At 48.3% G+C, this 14,554-nt stretch overlaps 1 protein-coding gene across 4 annotated transcripts in view; it reads left to right on the forward strand.

Moving 5' to 3' along the window:
• The window catches only part of MIB2 (MIB E3 ubiquitin protein ligase 2), a 725,636-nt gene that overhangs the window by 297,456 nt on the left and 413,626 nt on the right, over nt 1-14,554 (forward strand). The gene's annotated exons all lie outside the window — the stretch shown is intronic.

A 14,554-nucleotide genomic window follows, 5' to 3' on the forward strand; every position in this document is an offset into this window, starting at 1 on the left:
CCTCTGAGGAGTGTTCTTATTTTGAAATTCCTTTAATTTCTCAGTTTCTCAAAGGACTCACTAATGTGTTTCCGCCGGCACCTTTCCAGGTGCCTGGTTGGGATTTGAACCTTGTTCTGAAATTCCTTATGGGTGCTCCATTTGAGCCTTTACATTCTTGCCCTTTGAGGCTGTTAACCCTTAAAACTGTGTTTTTAGTTGTGGTCACTTCCGCTCGCAGAGTGAGTGAGTTGCAGGCACTTTCAATTAAGCCACCCTTCACTGTGTTTCATAAGGACAGGGTTGTCCTTAGAGGTTGTCCTTCCTTTCTTCCGAAGGTGGTGTCGGAATTTCATTTGAGCCAGAAGGTTATTTTTCTGCCATTTTATCCTCCTCCACATCTTGGTAAGGAAGAGGAGACGCTCCGTGGGTTGGATCCTAGGAGAGCTTTAAGTTTCAAAATTTCTTGCATGTCCCGGGTCAGAGTGGACGATCAGCTCTTTATTGGTTATGCTGGATGGCGTTTGGGACAAGCTTTGACTAAGCAGACTTTGTCTAGATGGATTATCTTGGCAATTTCTGAATGTTACCGCTTGGCGGGTAAGGACCCTCCGGTAGGCTTACGGGCCCATTCTACTAGGGGTATGGCTGCCTCTACTGCCCTGCAGAGGGGTGGTCCTATTCGTAACATCTGTGATGCAGCCACTTGGGCTTCGATCCATACTTTTGTACGTCACTACTCCCTCTATTCTATCCAAGGGCAGGATCTGGCCTTTGGCAAGGCCGTCCTTTATTCTACAATTTGATTGGGCATTCTGAATTTCTATATTCTAAATTCTTTTCCCTCCTCCATATGTTGGCACTGCTTTTGGGAATCTGTCATAGATATGGAATATATCGGAGGACCCAATCCCCTCAAAGAACAAGTTACTCTCTTACTTGGTAACGTTCTTTCGATGGGATGATCCGACGACGTAGTCCGTATCACTCCCTCCCTCCCTACCTGCCCCGCTACAGAATTTCTTATGCGATTGCAGCTTACGTTTCCGCAAGGCTTTCTGTGGTCATACTGGCAGTGGTTTGGTGCCACACGTTCTGGGGAAAAAACTACAACTGAGGCTACGGGCGTTGTGCGTCCTACTTACAACATCCGGTGACGTTGGCTCGACGGAGGCCCTCGAGGACAGCATATCGACGTCATCGACGCAGGAGCCGAAAGATTTTCCAAAGCAGCACAGCTGTGGTGATTACTGTCATAGATATGGAATACTTCGTCGACCATCCCATCGAAAGAATGTTACCAGGTAAGAGTAACTTGTTCTCCTTTCTTCTTACTTCTTTTGCTGGAACTCTGGACTCTGAAATGGGGCCCAAGTTAAGGAGCTTATCAAAAATGCAACCTGTCATTAAGTTTCTTTGGATGAAAGGCAGTTCTAGAACCCTCAATTCAAGGGAAGTACTTCAGGCTATTGTTCTCTTAACCCTCCACTCCACCATCTTGGCTTGGGAAACCTGCCATGGTGAATCAAAGGAATTAAATGTCCCCAACGCCTAACACCTTTTCTTGCTGAAAAACAACCTCCCACTCTATGAACCACCACTGTCCACCTGCTAGACCTGACACAGAAGGTCAAGGATGGCAGGGGTGAAGTGCAGACTGAATTAGGATTGGCAAATTCCTTGCAGATTCATGGTCAAAAGGACATTTGCGGTACAGGTCAACTGGTTTCGGTGACTCAAAATTCGTCCCCTTCTTCAGGACCAACGGAACACACGTCCATTTCCTCTAAGGGGTCTTCTCTCCTGCCCTCAATGATAAATATGAGGTGGTTTTTTTGCAACCTAAATGGGAAACGGTGAAATCTACTCAGTATGCAGAGCGGCCACTCTGCTTCTCATGAAGCAAAATTCATCAAGCTATACAATTTCATGTCTTTATTTAAACAGTGACACAGGCAACAGCCCCATAGACACTCCATCTACCTGTGACAGACCAATGCTTTGGGCTTCACGGCCTAAAGGATACGCTTACTCCCAAATTCACAGCAATTCTATCACACCGCTTTCCCGTCTGTTCCTTACCCCTTCATTAACTAATCATTTTGTGCGTGTAGACCGTGTAGCAACAATAAACAAATACCTCATCACTTTCTCATGGGACCCAAATGGGGTCACCATTTCATCGTTCTCAGCCTTGTCACTGTACAAATGACAGCTAATAATGCGACTTCTCTTCTGAAACATGTTTCACCTTTTGGAATATTTTGTTCCTTTGCGTGCGTGCGTGCGTGCGTGCGTGCGTGCGTGCGTGCGTGTGTGTGTGTGTGTGTGTGTGTGTGTGTGTGTGTGTGTGTGTGACTCTCAGACTCATTTTGGTTTTATAAGTATAGTTGCTTTGTAGGACAGTAGTATCACTCATTTTTCCCTCCCTTCCATGATCTACTTTATTCCCTGCATTTTGAACAGGTATCCTTTTGCCTCTATTTCCAAAGTACCCCTGTTGCTTGCTACGTGTAGATTCACGTGGCCATTTTCCAACAGGGGGCAGTGTGTTTCTCTGCTACAGTTGTCCATTACTCAGCGCACTACCTTTTTCTCACCAAACTGGCCTTAAACTTGCAACTTTTAATTACTGTGTAAGAACACTATTTGTTATATTTTCCCTTGCATGGAGCTTGGGAACCTGCTTTGCTGTTACCTTCTGACCAATCCCTGTGCAGCTTTTCGCCTCTACCTCTAATGGCTCTGACCTGCTTTTGTGCACCGTTTAGGATGAACATGAATAAAGTGTTTTTTACTGCGAGGAAACATCTGTGCTTCTGTGGCCTAATAGTTTATGAATGGCCCAGGAATATGCATCTGTTATGGGGCCTATATTTGTGTATGTGCAGTCTAAATTCTAATGCAATTTATGGTCGGTAAAACAGGTTGGTACTTGTGCTTTGTAGCTACTACCTGTGACATTACTGAACTGAAGCTTTTCCACTGCTTGTGGAGCCCTTTGCATCCTTTTCGAGGGGATTGTGTCCTCTGACGTATTCCACATCTTTGACAGTGATTATCACAGCTGTGCTGCTTCAGAAAGCTTTTTCGGCAAAGGCGTCCTGCATCGATACGCTCCCTCGAGGACCTCCTCCCGATGGACGACGTCACCGGATGTTTTATATAGGACGCACAACACCCCTAGCCTCAGTTCCATTTTTTCCGCAAACGTGTTCGCTTCGGAATCTCGGCACGCCTCGGTTCTCTTGTTGAATCAGTTCTTCGATTGTTGTTTGAGTAAGATGTCTTTGTCTTCTGCTACCCCAAAGTCGGACTTCAAGAAGTGTCGGGACTACGGTTCCAAGATGTCTCTTACAAACCTGCATGACGTCTGCCTCTGGTGCCTCGGTGAGAGCCACGCCACCGATGACTGTGACAAAGGCCAGTCTTTGACGTCGAAGGCCTTGCGGGAGCGGAAGAAAAAGCTGTCGGTAGGTAGGATTTCCAAACCCCATAAGTCGGAATCCGCTGGGCTTTCGACCGATTCGAGGGGCGACTCTCTGCGTCGGCATAAGTCCAGGGGGTCTCGTTCTAGGAGTGGGTCCCGACATTCCTCTGCCACTTCGAGGCATTCCCAGAAGCGCTGTCACCGGTCGCCTTCCTCGTCAGAGGGCTCAGCCAGTCAGCGGGTGACTTGTCCCACAAAAAACTTGTCGCCGGGAGAATGGGATGAGTTCCGCCGGCAGATGATGGCGATTTTTGAATCTCAGGGCACCGTTGCTTCTGCGCCTCCGAGAGAAGCCGACAAGGAACGCGCTAGGGCCACCGCTCGCACGCCTTTGGGCTCGGGCGGTTAGCGTGATCATCGGGAACCGTCGAGGTCCTGATCGGACAAAGATGATCGCCACCGTGCCTGCTCCAGGTCCCGGTCCTCGAGACCGTTGGAGCCTGTGAGGCCTTTGAAGAAGGCATCGACGCCATCGGCGCCATGTCCGTAGAGGGACTTGCTCGAGGCTCCGGCTCCTAGAAAGTCATCGACACCATCGGCGCCAAGACCGTCAAAGGACACGCACGGGGCTCGGCCTCGAAGCCGCTGTGTAAGTCGTCGGCGCCTCAGTCTCTGTTCTCGGCACATACTCTGTTCCTCCTCCCAGGGTGGACTTGTTCCAACCCTTGGAGTACATTTCAGAGGTAGAGGAAGGGTCTGATGAGTAGGGGGCTGTGCCTCCTGGGGTGCCTGACCTGTTGTCGGGTCATAGCCAATTGGAAGACCTTTGTCAATCTTTACAACGCAAGTGGCCTTGATACCTTCCCGGAGGTTGAGTTTGGCAGGCCTAAGCCTGGTACACATGCTGACTCCTTGTACAGGCGCCTCATGTCGAGGGTGATGGAGTATCTGGGGTGGTCTGCTCCACCTGTGGATTTTCTGCAGGATGACCTGACGGATGGCCCAAGGTCCACCCACTGACCCGGTGTTGCCATTTCATATGGCCTTACAGAGAAGAGTGGGGGGTGGCTTGGACTGCTCCGGAGAGTCTCCCGGCAGTGAATAAGTCGTTGCTGAAAAAAATACCGCCCAGCCAGTGGTGACCCCTGCTACTTGTCTACGCACCCTACTCCGGAGAGTTTGGTGGTGCAGGCGGCTACAGCCCCAGCAAAGCGGGCTGCGTACCCTACAATCTCTCCCGATAGGGACGACAAACGCTTTGATGGTTGGGCGAAGAAGGTATTTTCTTCTGGGGGTATGGCTTTAAAGGCAGCCAACTCTGTTTGTGCCCTTGCAAGATTCACGCACACTCTGTAGAATTGTGTGTCATTGGCGGCTGAACATATTCCCGAAATCGGGGGGGGGGGGGGGCAGGATGGTTTTCTTGCTCTCGTTCAGGATGGCAAGGATGCCATGTGTGAAACCGTTCAGTCGGTTCTGGACGTGGCAGACTGTGTCAGCCGGTCCATGGTGGCGAGCACCGTGATGCTCAGGTTTGCGTGGTTGCGGAAGTCTGGGTTTGCTCCTGATGTACAGTCCCAGCTTCTCAACATGCCCTTTGATGGTGTCCATCTTTTTGGCAGCAAAGCTGATGAGAGCCTTGAGAGGTTGCAGACCCCCAGAGCTGCAGCCAAGTCCTTGAGCGCTGCAGTACGTCAACCTCCGCCTTTTCGTCCTAGGGGACAGCAATGGAGTGGAGGTTCCTTTCGATACTACTCTTCCTTTGGTAGATCGATGGGAGCTGCCAGTAAAAGGGGCCAACGTCGGAGTACCAGATGTGGAAAACGAGGTACTCGAGGTGCCAAAGCCGCTCGGGCAGTTGCCTCTTTGCCCTCAGGCACTGCCGCAGCTGCTTCTGCTCGGTCATGAGGCCATGTCCCATGGTTCGCCGGTTGGGGGGAAGACTGGCGCAGCATCTTGTAGAATGGCGTGCCATTACTTCAGATGTGTGGGTTCTGGAGATCATAGCCCACGGCTACTGTCTTCCTTTCCGGCAGAGGCCTCACGACAATCCACTGGGCAAGCTCTTTGAAGCGTCCGGATCCGCTTCTTGCGCAGGAAATCCTATCCTTGCTGGAGAAAGGTGCCATAGAACTGGTACCTGTAGCGGAGAGGAACAAGAGATGATATTCCCCATATTTTTTGATCCCGAAAAAAGACGGAGGATTGAGACCCATCATGGACTTGCCTGGTTTGAACAAGCTCCTCAGGAAGTACAAGTTCAAGATGGTTACGCTTTCTCAAGTCCTCCAGGCCCTTCAACTTCAGGATTGGTTGGTGCCTCTCGACCTCAAGGATGCTTACTTTCATGTGCCGATTCATCCCAAGCACAGGACGTTCCTGAGGTTCGCGGTTGGCGACGCACATTTTCAGTTTCGGGTCCTGCCATTCGGATTGACCTCCGCCCCGAGGGTCTTCACCAAGCTGATGTTGGTGGTGGCAGTGCATCTCAGGAAAAGGGGGGATTCACATCTCCCCCTACCTGGACGATTGGTTAATCAGGGCGCGCTCTCCCGAGCAAGTCCTGGATCATCTGTACATCACCTGCCACTCCCTTCACAAGTTGGGCTTCTCCCTCAACTTAAAGAAATCTCATGTGACACCTACCCAGCGGCTCAAGTACATCAGAGCAGTGCTAGACACATCCCGGGGGCAGTGTTCGCCTTCCCAGGTGAGGGCTCATCACATTCTGCAGATGGTGGACAAATTTCAACATGCCCAGAGTCTACCGGCGTTCGAGTTCTTGAGATTGCTCGGTCTCATGGCATCCTGCATTTTACTGGTGCCAGAGGTCAGGCTGTGGATGAGATCCCTGCAGTGGGCACTCAAGATGCACTGGTCACAGTTCTCCGGCAGGATGTCGGATCCCGTTCAGATTCTGTCCTCGGTCGCCCAGGACCTTCTGTGGTGGGCCGTCGAAGGAAATCTGTGCAGATGGGCTCAGTTTTGGCAACCATGGTTGACAATCATGAGGGACGCATCTCTCACGGGTTGGGGAGCTCATGCCAACAAGCTGACGGCCAGCGGTCGTTGGTCTCGTTCAGAGTCCAGACTCCACATCAATCTGTTAGAGCTGCGGGCTGTCAGGCTAGCCCTGAAGGCTTTTGTGCCATCTGTGCGGTGGAAGAATGTCCTGATTAAGACGGACAATACAGTGGCCATGCACTACCACAACAAAAGGGGGGGCGGGGGTCTCTCCCACTGTGCAGGGAGGCGATGCATCTCTGGTTCTGGGCCATCCAGCAGGAAATTTCAATCTCGGCAGTTCATCTGAGCAGGCAGAGCACGGTCTCTCACAAGTGGGAGCTGGCTCAGGAAGTTCTGTTGGAGATCTTCGCCCTTTGGGGAACCCCACAAGTGGATCTCTTCGCCACCAGTGTCAACCAGAAGTGCGAGAGATTCTGCTCGCGGGAATTTCCTCCAAGAGGAGTCTTAGGTGACGCGTTCATAGTGGAGTAGTCCTTCCCACTGCTGTATGCGTCCCCTCCCGTCCCTGTCATTCCGCAGGTGTTGCAGAGGTTCGGTTCCTGGATGATCCTCATTGCTCCGGCATGGGCCAGGAGAGCGTGGTACCTGGACCTTCTAGATATGTCCATCTGCCCTCCACGTCGTCTTCTCTACCGAGACGATCTGCTCTCACAGGAAGGGGGTCGAGTTCTCCATCCAGAGGTCAAGTCTCTCAACCTTCATGCTTGGCATCTGAAAGGCTGAGATATAAGGATTGGGACCTCCCTGAAGACGTGATGAAGGTTTTGCTTTCGGTCAGAAGGCCTGCAACGAAATCCCTGTACCGTTGCCGTTGGAGGAATTTCTGCGACTGGTGCAGGGTACAGAATGTGGATCCTTTCTAATGTTCCATTCCTTTGGTTTTGTCTTTTTTGCTTTCCTTAGCCCACAAGGGCCTGCATGTGGATACCATTAAGGGTTACCTGGAGGCGCTGTCCATATTTAAGCGCTCATCTGAGGAATGTTCTCATTTTAAAATCTCTTTGATATCTCAGTTTCTAAAAGGGCTAACTCGTGTGTTTCCACCGTCGCCTTTCCAGGTGCCGGGATGGGATTTGAATTTGGTTTTAAAGTTCCTAATGGGAGCTCCGTTTGAGCCCATACGTTCTTGTCCATTGAGACTATTGTCCTTTTAAAACTATATTTTTATTTGCGGTTACTTCTGCCCGCAGAGTGAGTGAGTTGCAGGCACTTTCCGCCAAAGCACCCTTCACAGTGTTCCATAAGGACAGGTTTGTCCTTAGTGTACGGCCTTCCTTTCTTCCGAAAGTTGTGTCGAATTCCATCTGAGCCAGAAGGTAATTTTTCTGGCATTCTATCCTCCTCCACATCTTGGTAAGGAAGAGGAGAGGCTCCATAGGTTGGACCCTAGGAGAGCTTTGAGTTTCTATCTCTCACGGATGTCCCGGGTGAGTGGATGATCAGCTCTTTACTGGTTACGCTGGAAGGCATTTAGGTCAGGCTGTTTCCAAGCAGACCTTGTCGAGATGGATCATTTTGACGATCTCCGAGTGTTATCGTTCGGCAGGAAAGGACCCTCTAGTAGGCTTACAGGCTCATTCTACTAGGGCAGGGGTCTGCAACCTGTGGCTCTCCAGATGTTTCGGACTACAACTCCCATGATCTCCTGACATTGACTATGCTGTACAGGCCGGATGGGAATGGTAGTCCAAACACATCTGGGAGCCAAAGGTTGCAGACCCCTGTACTAGGGGTATGGCTGCCTCCACTGCACTACAGAGGGATGTTCCGATTCGCAATATTTGCGAAGCAGCCACATGGGCCTCTGTCCATACTTTTGTGAGACACTATTCCCTGGACTCCTTTCATGGGCAAGATTTGGCCTTTGGTAATTACGTCCTATATTCTGCAATTTGATTGGGCATTCTAAATTCTTTTCATACCTCCTTACGTTGGTACTGGTTTGGGAGTCCGTCAAAGATGTGGAACACGTCAGAGGACACAATCCCCTCAAAAAACAAGTTACTTTCTTACCTGGTAACGTTCTTTCGATGGAATGTTCCTCCGACGTATTCCACATCGTAGCCTCCCTACCTGCCCCGCTACAGAATTTCTTATGCGATTGCAGCTTCCGTTTCCGCAAGGCTTTCTGTAGTAATACTGGCAGGAGATTGGTGCCGCACGTTCTGGGGGAAAAAACTACAACTGAGTTTACGGGCGTCATGCGTCCTGTATATAACATCCGATGACGGCGTCCGTCGGAGGTCCTCGAGGGAGCGTATTGACGTCATCGACGCAGGATGCCTTCGCCGAGAAAGTTTTCCGAAGCAGCACAGCTGTGGTTATCACTTGTCAAAGATGTGGAATACGTCGGAGGAACATCCCATCGAAAGAAAGTTACCAGGTAAGAAAGTAACTTGTTCTTCTGCTTATACGCGTGTGTCGACCCTATTGCACTACCGCTCAATATTTGCCTACTGCATTATGTCACATGGGCTGTACTTTCAATGTAGGGCAGCAACATATAGCAGAAACACAAATTTCTTCATGGAGTGCTCTCAAAAATGTATCTCTTGCCCGTGCTGCTCACTGTGAGGGGTCAGCAATGCGAGACATTTAAATAACCATGAAAACAACATAAGTGAAAGGCTACCAAACAACCAGTGTCTTGAATGACTTCTACTTGTTCTGGGCGGATCCTGTTCCCCCTGAAATGTCCCAAAGTCAATTCTTTCAAAGAAAAGAAAAGTCTTGAAAAGTTCCAAAGAAACAAAAGTTCACACAGATAAAAATTCACTGGTAGCCGTTGTTCTTCGCTTGTTGAAAAGATTCCCCTTTCAAAGTTCCACAAAGTAAAAAACAGTGCCAATGGGATTCCTCAATCTACTCTCTACAGGATAAGATGAACGTAGTTGAAGACAAAAGTACCACTTCTGCTTAACGACTCTTCTATTTGCAACTTCTGCGGCGTCTGCTATACAGTTTTTTGTCAGGATGCTTCTGCTTAACAATTACACTCTCTACTCTGTTGATGAAACTGTGAGAGCAGGTTCTCTTTCCCCACAGTTGACTTTTGACGTCCGCTACATTAAACTACTACAGTTTTGACAATTGTATTTGCGAGCACAGTTCTGCCGCTACTGCAATTTGTAAGGTTGGGCAACTTCAACAAGACTTTTTCGACCTCTACAGGTTGGCAAGGCACTCTTTTATCTTGTGTCATAAGAAAGGACACCCTTTTGCCTTTCCTTCTGCCCCATAGTTACCAACTACAGTTATGTTGAACAAGTATACAGTCCCCTTCCCCAGCTTCAATGACACTGTTTCTTCAGTGGTTATCCCAAGATTGTAGTGACACACTTTCCAGCCTTGGATAACCTTCGTCACCCCTCGTGTTGGAAGTCTCTGAGTTAACAACACTTAAACTCTAGTGTTCAGTTCTTAAATGAGCTGTATGGGATGGGATAGGGTTTGGTCTTGATCTTTGCTCAGCTTGTTATGCTTTTATTAGATCTGCTGCATTGTTCGGGATGTAACAAGAGATCAGTTTTCCAATAAAAACTAAATTAAGCATGCAATTTCGTTTTATCGCTGAACTGCCACTTCAGAGTTACGCATTCCCACCTTTCAGTCAGCTTCTAGGGTGGGGGGAGGAGGGTGACTGTTTTACGTGTGACTTCTCAAGATGTGAAAGATGTGCTTGTAACGCTTCTGGAGAGTCAATTAACATTCAGTAGCTTTACTGCAGAGTTCGCTGTGTTATCAAGAGCCACGAGACCGCTCAGCATCGAGTTATGCTTAATAATGGAAAAGAAAAGGCTTTTAAAACACATGGATGTTTCAGCTTTGATAATTTGATCGCGTGTTATATTTCCCTTGTTAACATCACTTCCCATTTCTAGGAACAAGTTTCTCGCTCAAATATGCACGCGAGTAATAAGAAAGCTGGCTACTGTTACCGGCAAATTATTTTAGTTGATTTGTAGTATGGAACTTCACTTTCCCGACTCAATCGCTGCGACTGCAGGCTACATCTGCTTCCCGGCTTAGTTTCTTCAACTACTACTGCTGCAGGCACTCTTGTGACCCACACCCCTCTCTTCTGCACACGGTTCTTGGGTGGATCGACAACTTCAGCTCTGCATTCACAGCAATTGGTCACACCTGGAAAGACTGCCCGCTTCGGGGTTTGTGAGTACAGGACCAACTCGGAGCTTGCAGGTGAAAACTGGCCTTCCTCTGCTCCGGCGTCCCTTCTGTGGTCACACTTCCTTGTGAAATGCGAGCCTCGTGCTCTGCTCCTTTTACTTCTGTTACTGCCGACCTTCCAGGTTCTTTGTACTGCTCCTCCCTGCAGCAGACTTTTGTGCCCCTCAGGTGGGATAATTGGTTTCAGGTACAGGCCCTTAGAACTCATTGCCTGACCTTGCCAAAAGCTATTAGGCTTGCCTTCCTGACCTGAGCGCATGCATGTCTCTTTAGCCCTCTTCTTCAAAGAACGTGCAGGATTCTGGGACAGGCAGTCCTTTGTAGAAAGTTTCAATTTCTCAACTTCTTTAAACGGATGAAGTAAAGATTTCTCTCCCTTGATATTATAATATGAATAAATATGTTTAACCTTTTTAGAGACAGATGAGGCAGAGAAAGTCACTGGTCCACCGCTCCTGTTGGCATACGTTTGAAATTGTGGAAGATATGGATTTCTAGGGGTATACAAGATATGTTCTTTAAGTTCAACACTAGGTGGAAATACTTCTCTAGTTTTTTACGTTTATACCCTTAGTAGGAGGCTGAGATATATTAAAATGGCAATGAGCCAATTCCTCCTCTAAGTTTGGGCTAAACAAATTCTTCCTCCATGAAGAGTAATGTCTTATCCTGTGGAATCCCCCAGCTCCCTGGGCCTCGTCTCCACCGGGTGATCCTCCTGCAGTATACCACCCCCAGGATTGGGATCAGGAAGCATCTGCCTTCTCCTGGCCCCCTGGCAGGAGACTCTAGGCAGGGCTTTAGTCGGGAATCCCAAAGATTCTCTACATCACATAGTAGGAAGGGTGCACCTGTAACTGGGGCCATTGGCATTCATTTCAACAGGCCCCAGCCCACTCTATAGGGATTTTCTTAAATACTTTCTCTCATGTTTGGGGTATTGGAGTTGCATCCCAATAGGGGTTTGGCTGCTCACACCTAACTGGATGGGCGCCAAAACCTTCAATGTCATATGAATAGTGATTGAAGTGGAAGTGTGCATCTGTCTGTGGAGATCCCGAGTTTTTCCGCCAAACCTACCTGGAATCCTGTCCAAATAGCTGTTTAAGAAGATGTAGTTTAAAGATCTTTGATCCTTACTGTGGTCTTGTGTGCTTCCTACGGCAAGGGTTGTTTTTTCCTCTCTATCAGCAGGAATCTTGTCTCAGGCTCTTGCTTCCTGTTATCCAGTGGGACCAGCTGGATCCTTCATTGGAGCCCAAGGTGCACCCTGTTGATCTTATGTATCCTTTTTCATCATATAGAATTTGGTGCTCCCTCAACCCAGCTGTAATTCAGTGGTGGCGATGGTAGTCTTGCTGCTGTCCTTACTTATCTACTCCTTTGTCGGACATCTTGATCTTGACTCCTGCAGCTGTCCTTCGAGATGCCCTTCTGTGCCCTGTTCTGAAGGACTTAGTCTGAACTGGATCATCACTGGCCTCTCACGAAGGTCCCCTGTTATGGAATGCCACTACTGCTGATGTCCTGTCATCCAGCATTATGAGGGACTCCTGCCATGAATCTGCTGACTGTCTGGGTCACTGAACCCATGCTTTTGTGGCTTCACTGAACCCATGTTTTTGTGGCTAGGGGCTTTGTGCGCAGTCCCTGGACCAGCAGTCGGAACCTAATCCTCTAACAACCAACATCTAAACGTACAACTTCACCCTTGTGCCATGGAACATCTCTGTAGTTTTGAACACATTTTCCCACTTATTTTGAGTTCTTTGGGCCTCAAACCGTTATGGTAGCAGCCTCGGAAGGGGATCCAAGTGGAGATCATCTTCTCTGGTACCATCATCATGATTTTGCTTCTGATCCTCGGGGTCATCTCTGCAACCTTCATGTTCTCTTGCAGTCTACCACGGGTCTAGTGGGGTTCTCCATCTTCACCAGTGTTAGGAAAGTTTTCTCTTGGAGCAATATTTCCTCTATATTGGTTTTTATTGTGTTTTAGTTCACAAGGAACTTTTTGCAAGGCGAATACAATGCAAAATCTCACATGGAAGAAAATGTATATTCAAATTCATACATGATAAAAAAGACTTCTCCATATTCTATGGACCCTGTGGAGAACCAGGTGTTAGTTTTTCTAAAGACTTACTTGGAGATAAGACTTTAGTAAGCTATCACAGTGGTTTGTAGATCCCCCAACTATTTGCATCAGTCTATACTACTCGGAGACCTTGGTAGAGTGGCAGAGCAGTCAGGCCTATCTTAAGAGGAAGATGTGAACTGCAGGTAATTACACTGAACCTAGTTAGTAATGCACATCAAAGAAACACACATGCATTTATATTAAAATATAGATTTATTATATTTACACAAGAGTCACTGTTAAATACTTGGCACAATAAACCAACACACATGGGTATACTTTTCAATACTTTCAAAAGGCCACTTCTTAGTTGGTAGTTGTTGAACGCATACAATGGTTACAGGGGTTTGACAGGTCTACTGTACATACTGTCGCCCACAAAGTAATACAGTAATTGCATTTAGTCAGCATAAAAATATAAGATGGTGATTTCTGGGAAGGAAAACAGTTAATTAGTGTTGTCTTAGCAGAGCTTCATGTTCTAGAGGCAGTTTCCATGCACAGAAAATCAGTTTAAAAAGCACCCCTAGCAAAAAGGCAGTTTGGAAAGGCTGGACAATGGACGGGATCTCTCAGCAGCTGTCTCGAGGGAGGACCTCTGGCACGGTTTTCATCAACTTCTTTGGTCACTCTGCGGTGTTGGCGCCTTTTCTGCAGCACCAACAAAGGACGCGATTTGCCCGGTCAATCTTCTTTGGTTCCTGCAATCCCACTCTCAGATGAGGGGGTCTGGACGAGTTGGATTGGTTCTCTGGAGTGTCCTTGAGTGGTCAGCAAAGACCTTGGCGGATTCAGCCTTTCCACGACCTTGCACTCGAAATGGCCAGCAGGTCTCCTGGTATTCCTGGGTTCTGCAGCTCTGGAAACTCACAGGACCTCTGGAGATGGCTCAAATCACTTTGTTTTGGGACTTGTTCCCACCAGTCAAAGGGAAGGAGCGGTCCTCTTCAGAGGTCCTCTGTTGCTAGGAAAACAGGGTCAGGACAGCAGTGATCGCTTCATTGTTGCAAATGGTCTGCAGGCATCTCTGGTCATCGTTTTCGTCGGTTACTTCAGCTTCCAATGGTCTACTTGCGTTTCACTCTAGGAACTTCATCTTTCATAAAGTTCCAGCACTCACTCCTCTGCAATCTTCATCCGTTTACATAAAGGGGGAGAGTTTGGCTGTACAATCAGGACAGCCAGACCCCCAGTGGGAGCTGGTCCCATTCAGGCACTCTGACAAAGGACGGGTGGGGGTGGAAAACTCTTCCCCCCCCACTTCCTGCCTGCCCATACACTCTGGAGTCTAGGCGTGGACACCCAAAGGTTCCCGCCAAAGGCAAAACACACACACACTCCCCCTCCACGAATGGTAGAGGAAGGGCTGACAAAGAACAGCCCTGCTAGTAATGGCGAAAAAATGGAGGCCCCATGTTGGACATAGCCTGCAGTAGAAAAATCACACACTAGTTGGTAGAACACATCCACTGTCTCCAGCCATAACTAGGAGATTGCCTGTGTGACTAAAAAAAAAGTCACAGGAGCAGAGAGAAGGGGGATCCTTGGTATCCCTGTGGCACTCACATAAGGTGGTGTGTGCCACTATTGGACTATAAAGTTTTAGGAGAGATACTAAGTATCTCTCTATCCTAAAGAACTGTAGTTACTCTAGGGTAAAGAAAAAAATAAAAAATCTCATAGGAGGACCCTAAGGGTCCCCAGCAACACTGCCCATAAGGAGCTGGGTGCTGCAATAGTAAAATACAAATGCCTTTAAGAGTTATGGATGAAAATAGACTCTATAGAAT

This window comes from Ambystoma mexicanum, chromosome 8 (assembly GCF_040938575.1).
Source record: "Ambystoma mexicanum isolate Mex_15411 chromosome 8, UKY_AmexF1_1, whole genome shotgun sequence".
Classification (NCBI taxonomy): Eukaryota; Metazoa; Chordata; class Amphibia; order Caudata; family Ambystomatidae; genus Ambystoma; species Ambystoma mexicanum.